At 33.2% G+C, this 18228-nt stretch overlaps 1 protein-coding gene across 3 annotated transcripts in view; it reads left to right on the forward strand.

The window, feature by feature from the left end:
* The window catches only part of LOC138706751 (uncharacterized), a 29438-nt gene that overhangs the window by 1189 nt on the left and 10021 nt on the right, over window positions 1-18228 (forward strand). The gene's annotated exons all lie outside the window — the stretch shown is intronic.

The following is an 18228-nucleotide window of genomic DNA, read 5'->3' on the forward strand; positions in this document are numbered from 1 at the left end:
ATGGGAAATGCCTGTTATTATTCGGTTGAGAAGCTTTTATTATCCAGTCTGCTGTCAAAAAATCTGAAAGTTAGAATTTATAAAACAGTTATATTACCGGTTGTTCTGTATGGTTGTGAAACTTGGACTCTCACTTTGAGAAAGGAACAGAGATTAAGGGTGTTTGAGAATAAGGTTCTCAGGAAAAAATTTGGGGCTAAGCGGGATGAAGTTACAGGAGAATGGAGAAAGTTACACAACACAGAACTGCACGCATTGTATTCATCTGACATAATTAGGAACATTAAATCCAGACGTTTGAGATGGGTAAGGCATGTAGCACATATGGGCGAATCCAGAAATGCATATAGACTGTTACATGAGAGGCCGGAGGGAAAAAGACCTTTGGGGAGGCCGAGACGTAGATGGGAGGCTAATATTAAAATGGATTTGAGGGAGGTGGGATATGATGATAGAGACTGGATTAATCTTGCTCAGGATAGGGACCGATGGCGGGCTTATGTGAGGGCGGCAATGAACGTCCGGGTTCCTTAAAAGTAATTTGTAAGGAAGTTGATAATGTAGGACTCCCCTCAATCTACTGTTTAAGCAAATAAGTTTTGCTACTTTTTTCCTTCGGCATTGTGTCTGTTCACTCACACTTAAAAATGACAATGATCAAGAAACTGGAAAGAATTTAAACTATAGAGAAAAACATTTAAGTTAAAAAGCGAGTTCCGGTACCAATAACCTGTGTGTGTTTGAAGCACGTTCTTGGTGCTGTCCATTGCGGCATCATTTTGCTTATTAATACCGACTTGTGAAGATTTATCTGTCCCACGCAGGGCATTGTCACCACGGCGCTGTTTCATACACAAAGAAATGCCGGTTTGTGTGTAAAAATATTGAATTGCCTCGAAACTTAAGCTTGTGTTTTCGGTTTTATTAAATGTTATTGTCACAGTTATGGAACAATTTTAAAATTTCAACGATCACGAATGATTGTCGTTGCGTCGGTGTAGAGTAACGATCTTCGGGGGGGGGGGGAAGTGTAGCATAATATGTGCATCTACATGAAAATATTTGAGAAATATGCACCAACTCCTTGAATATGCATTTATATGCACTATAAAACTTTCCCCGTTGATTCCCCATAGCATGAAACACATTCCTCTCACACATGCATATCTTTAACCTTCAAGAAATAAAACATGCAAATATGCCAAAATCCGCCCTCTAGTCATCACTCACAAAATCATCATTGTCATCGTATATCGTCACCGGCATTATTACCAAAAGTTTTGGTTACCATTGTCACTGTCACAGCCAATATTACTGTCATCATCCTGTCATCATTGTCGTCAACATATTCATCACTAGAGCTCGGATTCCTATCATCTAAGATCTGTGGAAATATGCAACCACTTATGTCCTAAAAAAAAAATACCAAAATATTATATAAAAACTTGGAAATATGACGCAAAAAATATTGTCCAGAAATTACTCGAAAACTTTTTATTCACCATTCTACAAAATTATTCTGCTCTTTTGAAAATAACTTCATGTATTTGACCGTAGTTGATTGTTCAGCCTATAAAATACGAGAGCGAAAAAAGGGATGAAAAATGTGCAGCGTCTGTCTCCTACGTGACTTTCTTTTACACCTATGTTAACAGGGTCACTAACTGTTTAGGAATTACCACCTGACAGCAGCAGGTTTGGAACCTCTTCAGCGTCACATGTTTGGAAGGAATGAAGGGGTGAAAGCGAGACCGATTAGCAACAATCCGGTCACATTCCTTACATTATTTAGTCCTTTGTGTTTTGACAACTTAGGCCTATTGCTGGAGAGTCCAGTTACCTTCAAACTTCATTTTAACCACAAAATATTTCTAAGGAAAGTAAATCCAAAATAAACAACCAAACTCAAAATATCTTGTCATTATTAAAACAACACATGTGAATAATACTCGGAGAACTGTGAAAACGATTGATTGTAACATAACAAAAATATATGTTGTACATAATTTATGCTGAAATGTAGTAAAACATGCATTTATATGACCAATAAGCTCATATCCTCGGGTTAATAACAGCTTTTACTTGTTCTACACATTTCCTTAACCGGAATATTTAATTCAATTTTATTATTAACAGTAAATAAATTTATCATTGAATTGAATCAATACTATATTAGGATTATTTATTATTCTAATGAGTTTCTGATTAATTCCATCACGAAAAAATAGATATGTGTTTAATTTAACTGAAGTTTGTAAAACAAGACCAGGATAAAAACATAACGTCCTAGAAATAAAAGCCCCAGTCATAAACAATGTTGACTTCATATCGTCAAAAACAATGTCTCATATCATCTTAAACAATGTTGCCTTCATATAGTTATAAAAACGCTGTCCTCATGTCATCATAAACAATGTTGCCTTCATATAGTTATAAAAACGCTGTCCTCATGTCATCGTAAACAATGTTGCCTTCATATAGTTATAAAAACGCTGTCCTCATGTCATCATAAACAATGTTGCCTTCATATAGTTATAAAAACGCTGTCCTCATGTCATCATAAACAATGTTGCCTTCATATAGTTATAAAAACGCTGTCCTCATGTCATCATAAACAATGTTGCCTTCATATAGTTATAAAAACGCTGTCCTCATGTCATCGTAAACAATGTTGCCTTCATATAGTTATAAAAACGCTGTCCTCATGTCATCATAAACAATGTTGCCTTCATATAGTTATAAAAACGCTGTCCTCATGTCATCATAAACAATGTTGCCTTCATATAGTTATAAAAACGCTGTCCTCATGTCGTCATAAACAATGTTGCCTTCATATAGTTATAAAAACACTGTCCTCATGTCGTCATAAACAATGTTGCCTTCATATAGTTATAAAAACGCTGTCCTCATGTCATCATAAACAATGTTGCCTTCATATAGTTATAAAAACGCTGTCCTCATGTCATCATAAACAATGTTGCCTTCATATAGTTATAAAAACGCTGTCCTCATGTCGTCATAAACAATGTTGCCTTCATATAGTTATAAAAACACTGTCCTCATGTCGTCATAAACAATGTTGCCTTCATATAGTTATAAAAACGCTGTCCTCATGTCGTCATAAACAATGTTACCTTCATATAGTTATAAAAACGCTGTCCTCATGTCGTCATAAACAATGTTGCCTTCATATAGTTATAAAAACGCTGTCCTCATGTCATCATAAACAATGTTACCTTCATATAGTTATAAAAACGCTGTCCTCATGTCATCATAAACAATGTTGCCTTCATATAGTTATAAAAACGCTGTCTTCATGTCGTCATAAACAATGTTGACTTCATATCGTCATGAAGAACGTTGTCTTCATCGCGTCATAAATAGTATTGACTTCATATCATCAAAAAAATGTCGACTTCATATCGTCATAAACATCTTCGTCCTCATATCGTCATCATAACATAAAAAATGTCGTCCTCATATCATCAACAATACCGAGCTCTTCGTATTTAGCAATGTTGTTCTCATATCGTGTTCAACAATGTCTTCATAATGCCATTAACAACATCGTCCTCATATAGTCATCATATCAAAATCAATATCCTGACCATTACAACAATTCTGTAATTCATTATAACATCAGTGTTACCATCATAAGTATCATCATATCTGGGAAGGATCAGGGTTAATATTAGTCTCCGAAAATCAAAAATAATTTATTTGTTATATGTATAGCCAACGCTTTAGGTTGTTCCTGCCATCACATTACTGCCTAATTCACTGTCTGAATTACTTCCAGACTTTCTTACTGATTGACTGATTTATTTACTGACGTTCTTTGACTGACATGCCGACTGATTCATGTTTTAGTTACTGACTGACTTCTGATTAATCGAATTATCGACGTTGTTTTTGTTTTAATCGTAACTTTCAATGTACATTATTAAAGGAATTGTAGTTTTGCATGCGGACCTTATTTAGAATTAAGTTTATATGTATTACGCTATGTTACACGGGGAGATTCACAAGGATTTACAGCCACTTACGCAGCTTATTTCCGAAGACATCCGGAACAAAAAAAAAAAAAGTCATATAAACATGTCTACTAACTCAATATTTTCGGAGTTATACTAATTTGAAGTTGTTTGTAAAATACCATTATTCTTTACTTTTCAGGGTAAAAGAATATTACAGGTAAAGAATGAACTATTCATGAGTAATAATAATAAATTTATAAATTATAGACATCAGCTCAAAGAATTTTGAGTGACCACAAGGGTCCTGAATACAATAAACATGTACAATAATGTGATGTGATACATTAAAGAAAAAATAAAGTTAATTGTTGAAGGCAAATATAAGTTGATTAATTGAAACAGAGATGATGATGTTATATTTGAAGAGAATCCTTGATAATATTTATAAGGACAGACATTACATAATCAAAAGGAATGTGAAGTTCCTTAAGATAATTCCACGTGAATTTTGTGATTGAACCTCTACTGCCAAACAGCAAACCAATGACGGACCATTGTTTAAGAGGGACGTTGTACTTTTGAGAAAGATACGGCAGACAAGGTTCATATATGGACTTCTTCTCAATATCAACTTCGGTGGCCTGATTTAGGTTTCTTTCGAAACGGATAGTAGGGTCAAGAACAAGAGCCCGTTTTAAGTGTCCGTTGATAGCAATAATGTCTGCCCGTCTAAAAGAACCATCTGATGATACACAATGTACTTCCTCATGAATTTCCCAATTTAAAGTTTTTAACGATATCGCCAAAGCATGTCGTACACGATGATGTCTAGCATTGATCAGCAGCTCGCCTTTGGGGCATTGTCCAAGCACGTCTTTAATTAGCTAGTATTCCGAAGCTAAAAATGTGTTGTGAATTCCATAGTTGCTTCGTACATTTTTTTTTTTCGATTTCAACTACACAATTACATTTTCTTATGCATTTATCACAGCAATTGTTACAAATCACGGCACTCGTGTAAATTCTTCAAGACTGTACATTAGGATGCACAATTAAACTGTACAGAATCAAGTTCCTAAAGTCGTATGATTTGTAACAATTTTTTTGTGGTAAGTGCGTAAGAATGATGCAATTTTTTGTTAAAAATTGAAAAACAAAATCTATACAAAGCAATTAACAACACATTTTAGTTTCAGAACACTAGCCAATTAAAGAATGATACTTCTGAATAGTTTATTCTCCATTTGTAATATTTTTTACCCTTAAAACTAAAGAAAAAAATATTTTACAAACAATTTCAAATTGATGTAACTTTGAAAATACTGAAATTAGGACATATGTTTATATGACATTTTTTTTACTCAGAATATCTTCGGAAATAAACTCCGTAAGTGACGGTAAATCCTCGTGAATCACCCTGAATGTTGTTTCACTTTTCTTGTGTACTGACGATGCCATGAACGCTTGTAATTCTATCGGCTAATAAAGATCTAATCTTTACTGACTTAATGAGTTTGAGTGATTTGCTAATATAATAATTGAATTAGTGACTTCTGTTGCTTCACTAATATATTGAATGACTGATAAAGTGACTTAGTACTGAATAAATTACTTATTGTCTTGACTTAATGACTCTACCTGATTTATTTACTGAATGGCTAATTGACTAATATAATAATTACTTAATATTACTCCGATTGATTGAAGTACTGACATACTGACTGTCTCATTAACTGGCTTTTTGCTTAATTGCCTTATTGACTGCAACATTAGCGTCATAATGACTTCTTGAAAGTGTCGCGCTTCAGCTCGTCCCCGTCCTTGAGGACATGTCACAATGGGATGACTCTCTCCTCCACGACGCACTGCCCGTGAAGTGTTTGTCCTCAGGGTTTCTCCCTTCTTATATAATGACGCTACAACGATTTGCAGAGGTCGCGACTCTAAGGCCCGATTGTATAAAGCATTTAATCTTAGATCAGAGGTTAAATTGATCCTTGTTTCAGCTGAACTTGGAATTTTGTGTTGTATAAAGTCTAATCTGAGATTAATTTGTCTCAAACTAAAGTCAACTTTGACTGAAGAAATTTCTCCGATTAAGTTAGATGATCCAAGTTCAGTTGTTTCTTTTCCGTTTGAAATATACGAGTGACAGATTGTGCAAATAAAAATCCATTATTATTAATATTAATAGATATGATAGGTACATTTATATATATTTCTTTCAATTTCTTGCCTTAATACACAAACATTCTTATATTTTATAAGGCTCTATCTTGTTCAGCAGTATCAAATAACATAACCTATAATTATATTATGTTTATAACAACCATTAATTATTAATGGATATGATAGGTACATTCATAAATGTTCAATTAACTGTATTACTAAACGAAAATTGTGGTTTTATAAAGCTTTATTATGTTTAGCAGTATCAAACACCATAACATGATAACTCGGAGAACAGTGAACCTTCTTCTTATTGTCCGCCATTATTTACATAGCACAAAAAACCAGTGTCTCCAACAGAGTGTACGGAGAGTCGCCAACAAGTAGTTGTAAAGTCGCTAGATTTCTCATTATCAACAAAGAAAGATTAAATTTTGTCACTATGGGGTACTAAAAAGGTCACTAAATCCCTGTTTAAGCAATATAAAAGTTAAAAGAAATTGTTGTTGCAAAAGAGATAGAGTCGCTAGATTGGCTATACTGAACAAACCTGTCCGCGCATCACGTATTTCACCTGTTTATGCGATGTTGCCAAATCCTTTTCACGTGAACTTAGATTGCATTTGAACCAAGGTAATTTGATCGCAGAAAAGTTTTATACAATAGAAGAAGTGTCTGAACTCGGTTCACTTTCCGATCTTCGATCAAAGTTGATCTTTAGTCAGGGAGTTTTATACAATTGGGCCTAAGTAACCTGTGTACACCGCCACGCAATATGTCCACGCTAGCTGTCAACAGAACTTCTGGCATCATTATCCGCATATCATCAGCTAAGTACAAGATCTCATTATAACAATTTACTCATTATGCCCTACCACAAGACATCTTTATATTCTTCATCCTATACAGTTTCAATTGCTAGAAATTGGAACTCGCTTCCGAGTGATATAAGGGGTTGTTGGACAATAGCTTCATTTAGGCTAGGTCAAAATTACATAAATTCTTACTTAACAGATGAATTGCTGATTAATATTTGTTACTTATAATGAAACTAACGTCTGTCCATTCTTATTATTATTATCTTTAATTTCTCTAAATAGATTTAAAAAACCTCTAATGGCAATTACATTAATATTCTCATTATAGAAATAGAAATATATATATTCTCCCTGTAACATAGTCCTAGTAAGCTTATATTAAATTAATTTTCATCATTTTACTAGCTATCTCAAATATTAAATTAATTATAATTCATTGAATTAAATTATCTCATAAATTAAGTTACTACTTTACCTTATAGATTTATCTAAATTTAAATAAATGTGTAGTGAAGATTATTGCTGGAGAACCTTTTAAGTGTAGTGAAAATATTTGTAATTTAAATTTATGTATTGTATTGATTAAGGCTGGTTGAGTGGAAGAGAAGTCCTTATGGCCTTAACTCTGCCAGCGAAAATAAAACATTATTATTATTATTATTATTATTATTATTATTATTATTATTATTATTATTATTAAAGGTATAAGCCAACGCTGGGCTGATACACACACATGTAAAATAATTTTTATGAAAATTCACACACAAAAAAGAATTCGAAATTTCCTTCCGTTGCTTCTCAAGAAGAATTTAGTGCAGTCGCTCTCGATGCCTCATTTTGATTACTGTGACACTCTCTACACTGACCTTAACATGAGACTGACAGACAGACTACAGCGTGTTCATAATGCATGCGTTCGATTTTTTTGCAACGTCCGTAGATCTGACCGTATCACACCTTCACTAAATATGCTGTCCTGGGTCCGTCTCAAAGAGCGAAGAACTATTCACTCTCTCACTTTACTCTTCAATAATCTTCAAACCTCTAACCCTAGCTACTTAGCTTCTCGTTTTCAACATTTGTCCTCATATCACGAAATAGATACTTGCTCACAGCACCGTATCATACTCTCCATTCCTAAACACAGAACATCCTTCTACTCTTCATCTTTCACCGTCTCTGCAGCTCACCTCTGGAACTCTCTACCACAACATGTCAGAGACTGTCGGACATTGTCTAGTTTCAAAAATAAATTAAAATTTCACTTTTTTCAATTCAGATTCCTTTCAGTTATAAGCCCTTTTCTCTGCGATACTTTTGTAAAAATATAGGCCATATATTTCTTTTTCCTTCCTTTCCCCTTTTTGTTCACTTTATCAGCCGATGAATTTATTATCATAGCCTTTTTATCGTGAATTCTATTTAATTTTCGTATTTCTTTTCTTTTTTATTATTATTTTATTACATTCCATTTTGATATATTCTTCCTTACGTTTTCCATATTAACCATTTGTACTAAATGAGTTGATTTCACTATATTCCAACGTATTTTACTTTATTTTTTTTCTATTATGGTATTATTTTCATGTTGTTTAGTGTCGATTTTATTAAGCTATTATTATTTTTTTTGTAATATGTTAGTATTCTGTTCTTTAACTTTTTGTTAAATTTTAACTGCTTGTATAATTTGTGGCCTGGTAGAGTGTAAGAGAAGGCCCTATGGCCTTAACTCTGCCAGTATAAATCAAGAATTATTATTATTATTGTTATTATTATTATTGTTATTATTATTATTATTGTTATTATTATTATTGTTATTAATATTGTTATTATTATTGTTATTATTATTATTGTTATTATTATTATTATTATTATTATTGTTATTATTATTATTATTATTATTGTTATTATCATTATTATTATTAATATTGTTATTATTATTGTTATTATTATTATTGTTATTATTATTATTGTTATTATTATTATTGTTATTATTATTATTATTATTGTTATTATCATTATTATTATTATTATTATTGTTATTATTATTATTATTATTATTATTATTGTTATTATCATTATTATTATTATTATTATTATTATTATTATTATTATTATTGTTATTATTATTATTATTATTATTATTATTATTATTATTATTATTATAAGTTGCCCACAACAAAGGAGACGTTAATGAGAAACGCAGTGGTCAGGTTTTACTTAGGCAAGAAGCCAGTCACTCACTCTACATATAACCCTAGATCATATATGTAACAGATAAGCCATCGCTATGTTAAAATCGGTTGCACTTTGAAGAGAACAACCGCCAGGATCGCCACCCGTCCGCCGTAAACGAATACGAGATGTCAGTACAGTCGGTAATGCAATTCAAATGGGAATTATGACGTGACTCCTTATGTAACAACTAGATGGCAGCGTAGTAAATCTGACAAAAGTTGTTAACGTCAAAGCATATAAGACCGACCTATCTGGGTATATAACTAGGATATAACTCAGTCAATTGCGTAGTCGGCCAGGAGTTAGTCAATTAGTCAGTATCAGTCAATTTAGTGCGTTTATTGATCTACTGTTTACTTTATCAAGACATGAGTCTTTAATCAACTCAATCAGGTGTTTCGACACTGAGTGAATTAGCCAGGCAAGCAATGAATCATCCAATTCATTATTTGAATGGCTGCCTAGAATAACGTTGTAAGTCCGTTTTTGGCCAAACTGAGTTTTCGGCTGAAAAATGTTGTATCGCACATCTTGCAACATTTGCTGTCATCGTCTTTCTGATATTCACACTACTTCGAGAGCTGTAGTATTTTGATTGTGTTGCTGAGCTGAATAACGTTGTAACGCAAATAAAGTGGCGGACAATCATACTTGTAGCGTGTCACATGATCTCATAAAAAACGTAAATAGAAAGAGAAAACGTAAGATTAATATCATGCAATGGAAGGACAATGTACGTAAGACACTAAGGGTGCTATTCATAGATATTTCGCAGCACGCGCTATGAGCGTACTAAGCTAGCCCCGTCTATCCACTGGTTACTAGTACATAATTCAAATCATATCCTATCGCTAACACTGGTTTATGAATACGAAAAACGCTGATCATCCACCGGAAGCCCGCGCTAAAAATGTCTATGAATACGGCCCTAAAGGATCAGGGGAAAGAATATACTTCGAAAGGTGACATTAAATCAGCTGTGAAACGACCTGAACTGGTGAGTAGAATAAGGTTGTAAGTCAATGTAGGCCTGTAGAGTGCTAAAGGAGAATAGTTAAAGGTAATGAGGTCATGGTTACTCTGAATTCTGCCATGGCCTAATAAGAGAATAGAGAAAAAAATTATTTGTGCGAGATCTTGCCTATTTGCTTGGTTTCCGCACAAAACCAATACGCGGAAAGTCTAAAATTCCACATTCAGTATTCCCAACCTAACAAACATAACAATTTCCCTCTTCTTACCGCTTAAGTGACATATTGATTTTACTGCTTTAGGCTTTTAACATATTACTTTTAGAGACGTTTAACATAGTAATAATTATAAATTGGAAACTTACCACTGCAATTTCACCTAAATTGCAATGTTAATTATTGTTTTTAAATATTTTCAAAAATTAAGTAAACTCTACAACTCCACTAAAGTTACTGCATTCGTGATGCGAGTAACATTAAGGAAGCCGTGAAAAAATCAACAAGATTCCAGGCTCATCATAAACTGGGGGGAAAAAAAGACAGACGTATATCACGGCCTGCTGGAATATAGTAAACACAGAAAACATTTTAAAGCAACAATGTTGAAGATAGATATTTTTGTTTTGCAAATTTGCCGTCACTGAACAGAAACAAAGATGGAGATTTCATTGCAACTAATTAGAAATTACTCTTTCAGGTATGTAATAAACGATCTTCGCACAAAATAATGTACGATACACGAGCGGTATGTTTTCTTTCAATTCTCGGAAATTAAAAAAGCTCAACTACGTTTCGCTTTTTCAAACTTTTCCTCGAACATGAAAACTTCAACATACCGCTCTTGTAACGCATATTACTATTTTGTCTGTGTAATATTGATATTGTATGCCTAAACATATGATCTAAGTTGTGTAATTTGTTTCAAGTACTTGTGATATAAATTTGTCTATTATTATTATTATTATTATTATTATTATTATTATTATTATTATTATTATTATTATTATGTACTCAATGTAACAACTATAAAGAATCTACCAGGAAATATGGACAGTATTTAAGTTTCTTTGCTTTACAACGTTTTTCTTCTGGATTGACATGCAACGTTTTTCTACTGTAAATGTTAAAAAACTCGTGTTATTTTGAAAATGAACACAGTACATATATATAAATGGTGTGAATACTTACTGAAGTATTAATACAGATCTAACACTGACATATTTGGTAATATTTAACAATGTTAGCATGGAATAAACATATTTTCAATTTACTGACAAACTGTAAAAACTGACTTACAACGTTATTCTAGGCAGCCATTCATTTATTCATCCAGTTAGTCAATCAGTCAACCAGACAATAAATCATTAAGTGAATCAGTGAATCAGAAAAGTAATGGATCATTAAATTTATTATTTAGTCATCCATTTACTCAACTACTGAATCAGTCAGCTAGTTTAACATACAGTAATATCAGTAAGTGAAACATTTAGTAAAACAACAAATCATTCAATTAATTTTTCAGTCATCTGGTTAGTCAATCAGTAAATGAGTTATCTAAAATTATGTGGTTATCTTTAAGATATTTGAAACAAAAAAAGTTTAATACAATTTTGCTCATTTTCGCTTCTTTTTGGAGATAAAAATTGTTTTATATGAAACATTTCATAGCGTGTTTTGCAAAAGTAATTGATTTAATTCCCAATATGATCAGTCAATTTAAGAGAGCAGTGTATTATGACAATTATGGAAAAATCATATTAAAGAAATTACCCCCAAACTAAATTCAGCTTGTTTCGCTATTAGATCTATGCAAAAGATAGTAAATATCAATACCTTAAAAACAATATACTTTGCATACTTCCACTCGGTAATGAGTTTTGGAATAATATGCTGGAGAAATTCCACAGATAGTAACAGTATATTTCTATTACAAAAAAGAGTAATTAGAATAATGGTAGGTGCCAAATCTAGGGAATCGTGTAGGACTATTTTCAAAAAACTACAAATAATGCCCATGGCTTGTCAGTATACCTTTTCATTAATAATCTTCCTCGTATGTAATCGTGAAAGCTTTGTAACTAATTCAACAGTTCATAGCATAAATACACGTCAAAAAAATGACTTTCATACTCCATCGGCAAGTCTATCGTGCTATCAAAAAGGAGTGCGTTATATGGCAGTAAACATTTTTAATACCCTTCCTATCGATATAAAAAATGAAACTCAAAACATAAGATTATTTAGGGCCAAATTAAAGAAGTACCTAATTTCTCACGCCTTCTATTCTGTAGGTGAATTCATGACATTCAATAACGCTTCATGAAATTGATACTAAAACTTTGTGTTGTACTAGTAGACTATATTGTAAACCTCGTCTGTATATATTTCATCTAGACTGTGACTATAAATTAAGACTTTGTAATAGTATTAAGTTTGACTTGTTCCATATTCTAGCTGTAAAGCAATGTATGAATACCATGGAATGTTAATAAATACAATACTATACAATAATTGATTGAAATAATTTTACTTTTGTCCTTGAAATGTGCAGAAATTTGGTCAGAACAAAGATAACTTTTCATTCTGCAAAATAATTTTACAATGTTACATTTGTTCGTATCAAATTTCTCCACATTTAAAGGGCAAAACTAAAATTCTTTCAATCATTTATTTATTATCATAATACATGCTCTCTGAAACTGACTGAGCATATTGGAAATCAAATCAATGGTTTTCCCAAAACACGCTATGAAATATTTCATATAAAACAATTTTTATCTCGAAAACGAAGCAAAACGAGCAAAATTGTATTAACCTTTTTTGTTTAAAATATCTCAAAGAATAACCCCATGAAATTAATGACATTACTTACTGTCCACCCTGTATATAGGCTACATATGAGTCAGCTGTCACTGGGCTTCAAACCAACAGTACTCAGCCAGTTAGTTATCTAGTAATTCAGTCTAATTAGTAACTCTATAAATCAGTCAGTTACATAGTGAGCCTGGTTGTCAGGTAAATTACTCAGTTATTGATGCAGCCTGTCAATTGAGCTGTTTTATTTACATTTGGGTTTTATCCCTCATCAGTGAGAGTAAAAATTGATGAGTCAAGGATCCGAAAACCACGAAATCCTTGCGAAGTGTAGTCGGTGTTGGGAATCAAACTCTAGACAGCCTGATCAGAGAACTAGGACACGCCTGCGCAACTACTCTCTTATTTAGATGCTTAGTCATACCTCAAGGGATGATCGGGGGAATTTCCACGTAACGTAAGTGTGTCAGGGATCAGCAATTCATCTCTTGTAATATTTAGAATTAAATCGCAGGATGACCGTTGGGCGGTGCCCTGAAATGCTTAGCAACATAAAACATAACAAATGAACGTCACATGTAAAGGATAACCACTGCCTCCATGTAACTGCGATTCATTTGTTCGTCAATAAGACAAATGACTAGTGTCTGTTATTGCATTGCTATGAAATTTCATTTTATTTATTGGTTTCAACGGAAAGCTTAGCTATAAATCTATAGTTACATAAAATTGGTAACAAAGAAACCAACAAATTCAAGATAAAAATTATAGAAGCACTCTCCTTAAGCAAAAAAAAAAAGTATATTTGTAGACTACATTTCTCGTAAAACTCTGTTGTGTTTCTGTTCCTTACATTGTGTTACATATCATCGTCGTTTCTGCGATAACTCATATACCTAACATATTTATCAATTTTTAGATTTTTGCTCTATTAAATAACTTAAATAGTGATACAGCAAATAACAAAATCTCCTATTATGTAATTATATTTCTTCTTTCGAAAATATAAGAATTCACAATCTTTTATGTACCAATGCCATTGATTGAATGTGTTTTTTCTTCCTACTGAAAATTATTGTATTTGATTTATTTATTTATTTATTTATTTATTTATTTATTTATTTATTTATTTATTTATTTATTTATTTATTTATTTATTTATTCATTTATTTATTTATTTATTTATTTATTTATTTATTTTACTAGCCGTACCCGTGCGCTCCGCTGCACCTGTTAGAAATAAATATAAAGTAATTACATAATTAAAATAGGACATTTGATCCAGGGAACATTCGTGTTGGATAGAAGGATAAATCGTTTATTATGTTACTTAATTTAAATTGTATAAAAAAAAATTAAAATGAGATCATTTTGATCCAGAGACCACTCATTTGGTCATAAAAATTATTTTAGGAAATACAGGAAACGAATGCGTATCAAGTTTTCTGTGCATAAGAAGCTATTTTAATCTTACCTGTCCTCGATTCACTCACAAGTTACTGTAATAACATTATAGCATTATGTCCATCTAGAGAAACTACACTTTCCAATGGTGAATTAATAATTAATTATACAAATCGGTTAATTTAGCTTCCGATATTACTTCATACAAACACAGAAACATTCTCTGTAGGCTACCGTATGTTTCATAGCTTTCGATTGTTGTTGTCCAAGGCCCCTTATAGACGAAGTCATTTGTTTTTATTTCAGTACAGCGCCTTAGATGGCGTTGTTATTGTAATTTTAAAACTCATTTATCTCATTAAATATCAGTCCTATCAACATTTTGTATAGAATAAAACTTATCGGAAATTATTTTCAAAGAAACGTTTGTTATGTAATATTTTTCACGAAAATCAATAATAAGCGAGAAATTTCGATTTATTTAATTCAGGTCCCCTTATAACCCCCTTTTAAATAAAGTATTTTGAATGCCATATAGCCTAAAATCTAAGTTACAACGAACTTTATTTATACTCCAATTTTAATTAAAATCGGTTCAGCCATTATCGCGTGAAAAGGTAACAAACAACCAGACAGACAGACATACAAACAAAAATGTCAAAAAAGCGATTTTCGGTTTCAGGATGGTTAATTATACACGTTAACAGCAATTACTTTTGGAAAATCGAAAATTACCAGAAAAATTTTGGCTACAAATTTATTATTAGTATAGATTCCATAGATCTTATATGAGCAATGAAGCTTTAAGATGTGTAACAAGTCAAAATTTTACAATATTACAATTACAATTTTTACAAATTTTTACAGTTTTACAATTTAGTAATTTTCTACAATTTTTACAATTTTGTGCAATTTTTTACAATATTTTGGCGAGATGTAGTGAGATGAGGTGAGGTACGAGGATTCGCCAAAAGATTACCCGGCATTTGCCTTTTGGTTGGGGAAAACCTCGGAAAAACCCAACCAGGTAATCAAATCAAAGGGGTTGATGCCGAGGACTCGCCATAGACCATCCGGCTTCAGTCCCACGGCTGGGGAAAACCTCGGAAGAAACCATTCAATGAGACCAAAGGGGGATCCAACCCAAGCCCGAACGCAGCTCCGGATCAGCAGCCCAGCGAGTCTGCCGACTGAGCTACATCGATGGCTCTACTAAAAATATACAATACATAGCCAATCAGATTATTAAATTTACAAACGCAAACGATCATTCATCAGTTGAGCTATATGTATAATACAAAACAAGTAAGTTAATTAAATTTAAGGCATAATATATTTTGCACATAGGAGTTATTGCAGGAACAACGACGATATATTTTTACAGTATCTTGGGTCATGTTCTTTGTGTATCCATATACAATTGTCCATGTGTAAAAACTAGTGCAGTGAAAAAAATCAACTTTATTGAAAATTTGCCCTCGTGCCTTATTTATAGTGATTGTGAAAGCTAGAATTATTGGAAAATGTTTTCTTTTTCACATAAAGGGTAAATTATCATCATTTGAGGCTAGATCTGTCTGTAGTACAAATACTCTATAGTCCCGACGCTGTTATTTCCGGCGTGTCTCCGCCTCTTTGCTTACATCTTAGAAAGTGAAGGCTCTATAAAGTCTAGGTAGGTAGTATCGTTCGCCATTTTTGTTCTTACGTTGCCGAGCTACCATACGAGGAATCTATTTGCCACACCGTTAAACATTATCATGTCGTAGCTCCTATGATAATAAATCAAACGCACTATAATTCAGCAAATAATTGAGCGGCAAATAACGTCTTCGTGTGCTTTCTGCGAACGCCAACGAAAGAGCTAAAATGGCGGGCGATTACATGAAGTATTTATCGAGCCTTAAGAAATGAATCAGCGAATCACAAGACGCACACGTTTAAATGTAGCCGACCTGCAACGCGATTGGCTGCCGGAAATTAGAGCGACAGGGACTATAGTTTTAAAACTTTATTTCAAGTGCGGTATACTACAAAGCAGTAAGATTGTAGCATTCAGCAATTTACAGTCATAAAATGAAATTAGTCTCGGCAATTCGTAAATGGGTCTAGATGCAAATTTTACCAGCTCTGGATGACTTCTGTGACCTTCTGGCATTAATCGACACCCGGAAGCTTTTAAACAATAGAAATAGCTCCTTCATGGACATCCTTCGATCCGAGGTGCATAGCAGACTCTCATTAACTGATTTCCTGCTAGAGATAATCGATTAATTAACGTCTTTCTTCCACTATAGAGGTTACTCACAGTTGGTAACACAATAATGGATCGAAAATGAAATGAAAATGTCAGCGGAATACAAGAATTTCGAGAAAATCTGTTGCAGTTGACGGTTTGTAAAATCTTTTCGCCTTCTGACTGTCAATAAATTAATAGACAGGGATTATTCCACAAACGATTAGGGAAAACACGGGAATTTTACTTGAAGCAAGTAAAGATATAGGTTTGGAAGTAAATCCCGAAAAGACAAAGTAGGCCTATATGATTATGTCTCGTGACGAGAATATTGTACGAAATGGAAACATAAAAATTGGAAATTTATCCTTTGAAAAGGTAGAAAAATTCAAATACCTGGGAGCAACAGTAACAAATATAAATGATAGTCGGGAAGAAATTAAACACAGAATAAATATGGGAAATGCCTGTTATTATTCGGTTGAGAAGCTTTTGTCATCCAGTCTGCTGTCAAAAAATCTGAAAGTTAGAATTTATAAAACAGTTATATTACCGGTTGTTCTTTATGGTTGTAAAACTTGGACTCTCACTTTGAGAGAGGAACATAGGTTAAGGGTGTTTGAGAATAAGGTGCTTAGGAAAATATTTGGGGCTAAAAGGGATGAAGTTACAGGAGAATGGAGAAAGTTACACAATGCAGAACTGCACGCATTGTATTCGTCACCTGACATAATTAGGAACATTAAATCAAGACGTTTGAGATGGGCAGGACATGTAGCACGTAGGGCGAATTCAGAAATGCATATAGAGTGTTAGTTGGGAGGCCGGAAGGAAAAAGATCTTTGGGGAGGCCGAGACGTAGATGGGAAGATAGTATTAAAATGGATTTGAGGGAGGTGGGATATGATGGTAGAGACTGGATTGATCTTGCTCAGGATAGGGACCAATGGCAGGCTTTTCTCAGAAATAATTTAAGTGCACTTATACCCCTTTGCTTCTGACCCCCTCATATGACTGCGTGATGTCACTTAATGGTTTTCCTGTATGTAACCACTTGTGGATCCACATGGAAGTCAGAAGTCCCTCCACCACATTGAAAACTGTAGTATTCACCTCTCCATCTTACACGCTTAGAATGAATGAAAATTTCTATACAGGACTTTCTAAATACTACTTAATAGTAAATAATTAATTAAATGGCGATCTTACTCGTGTTAATTATGTAAGTATGTGCGGCTTACAGCTGTTTCGGTGCTACTTGACACCATCCTCAGAGCCTTCTGTGTCTCGGCGTCATCTCAACTTCGCTGCCTGTTGTGTGGGTGCGTTCGTGTGATGAAGAGTTGTGTCAAATAGTGTGTGTGTTCTGAAATTTATCTGTGTGTTGAGTGTTTGATTAGGGTGTGTTTTAGTGTGTGTGTATATTTCATACTACTTAATAGTATTTAGAAGATCCTGTTCCATGTGTTATGGTTTCTCTGAGGCCGCCAGATGTCTCCCGCAATGATCACATCTCGAAATACGTCCGCTAGAGATCACACGAGTATCGCCGACACAGTTTTCATGGAAACATTTGTTGTATATCACTGAAGTTTTAGGGA

The sequence above is a fragment of the Periplaneta americana genome, chromosome 1 (assembly GCF_040183065.1).
Source record: "Periplaneta americana isolate PAMFEO1 chromosome 1, P.americana_PAMFEO1_priV1, whole genome shotgun sequence".
Lineage (NCBI taxonomy): Eukaryota > Metazoa > Arthropoda > Insecta > Blattodea > Blattidae > Periplaneta > Periplaneta americana.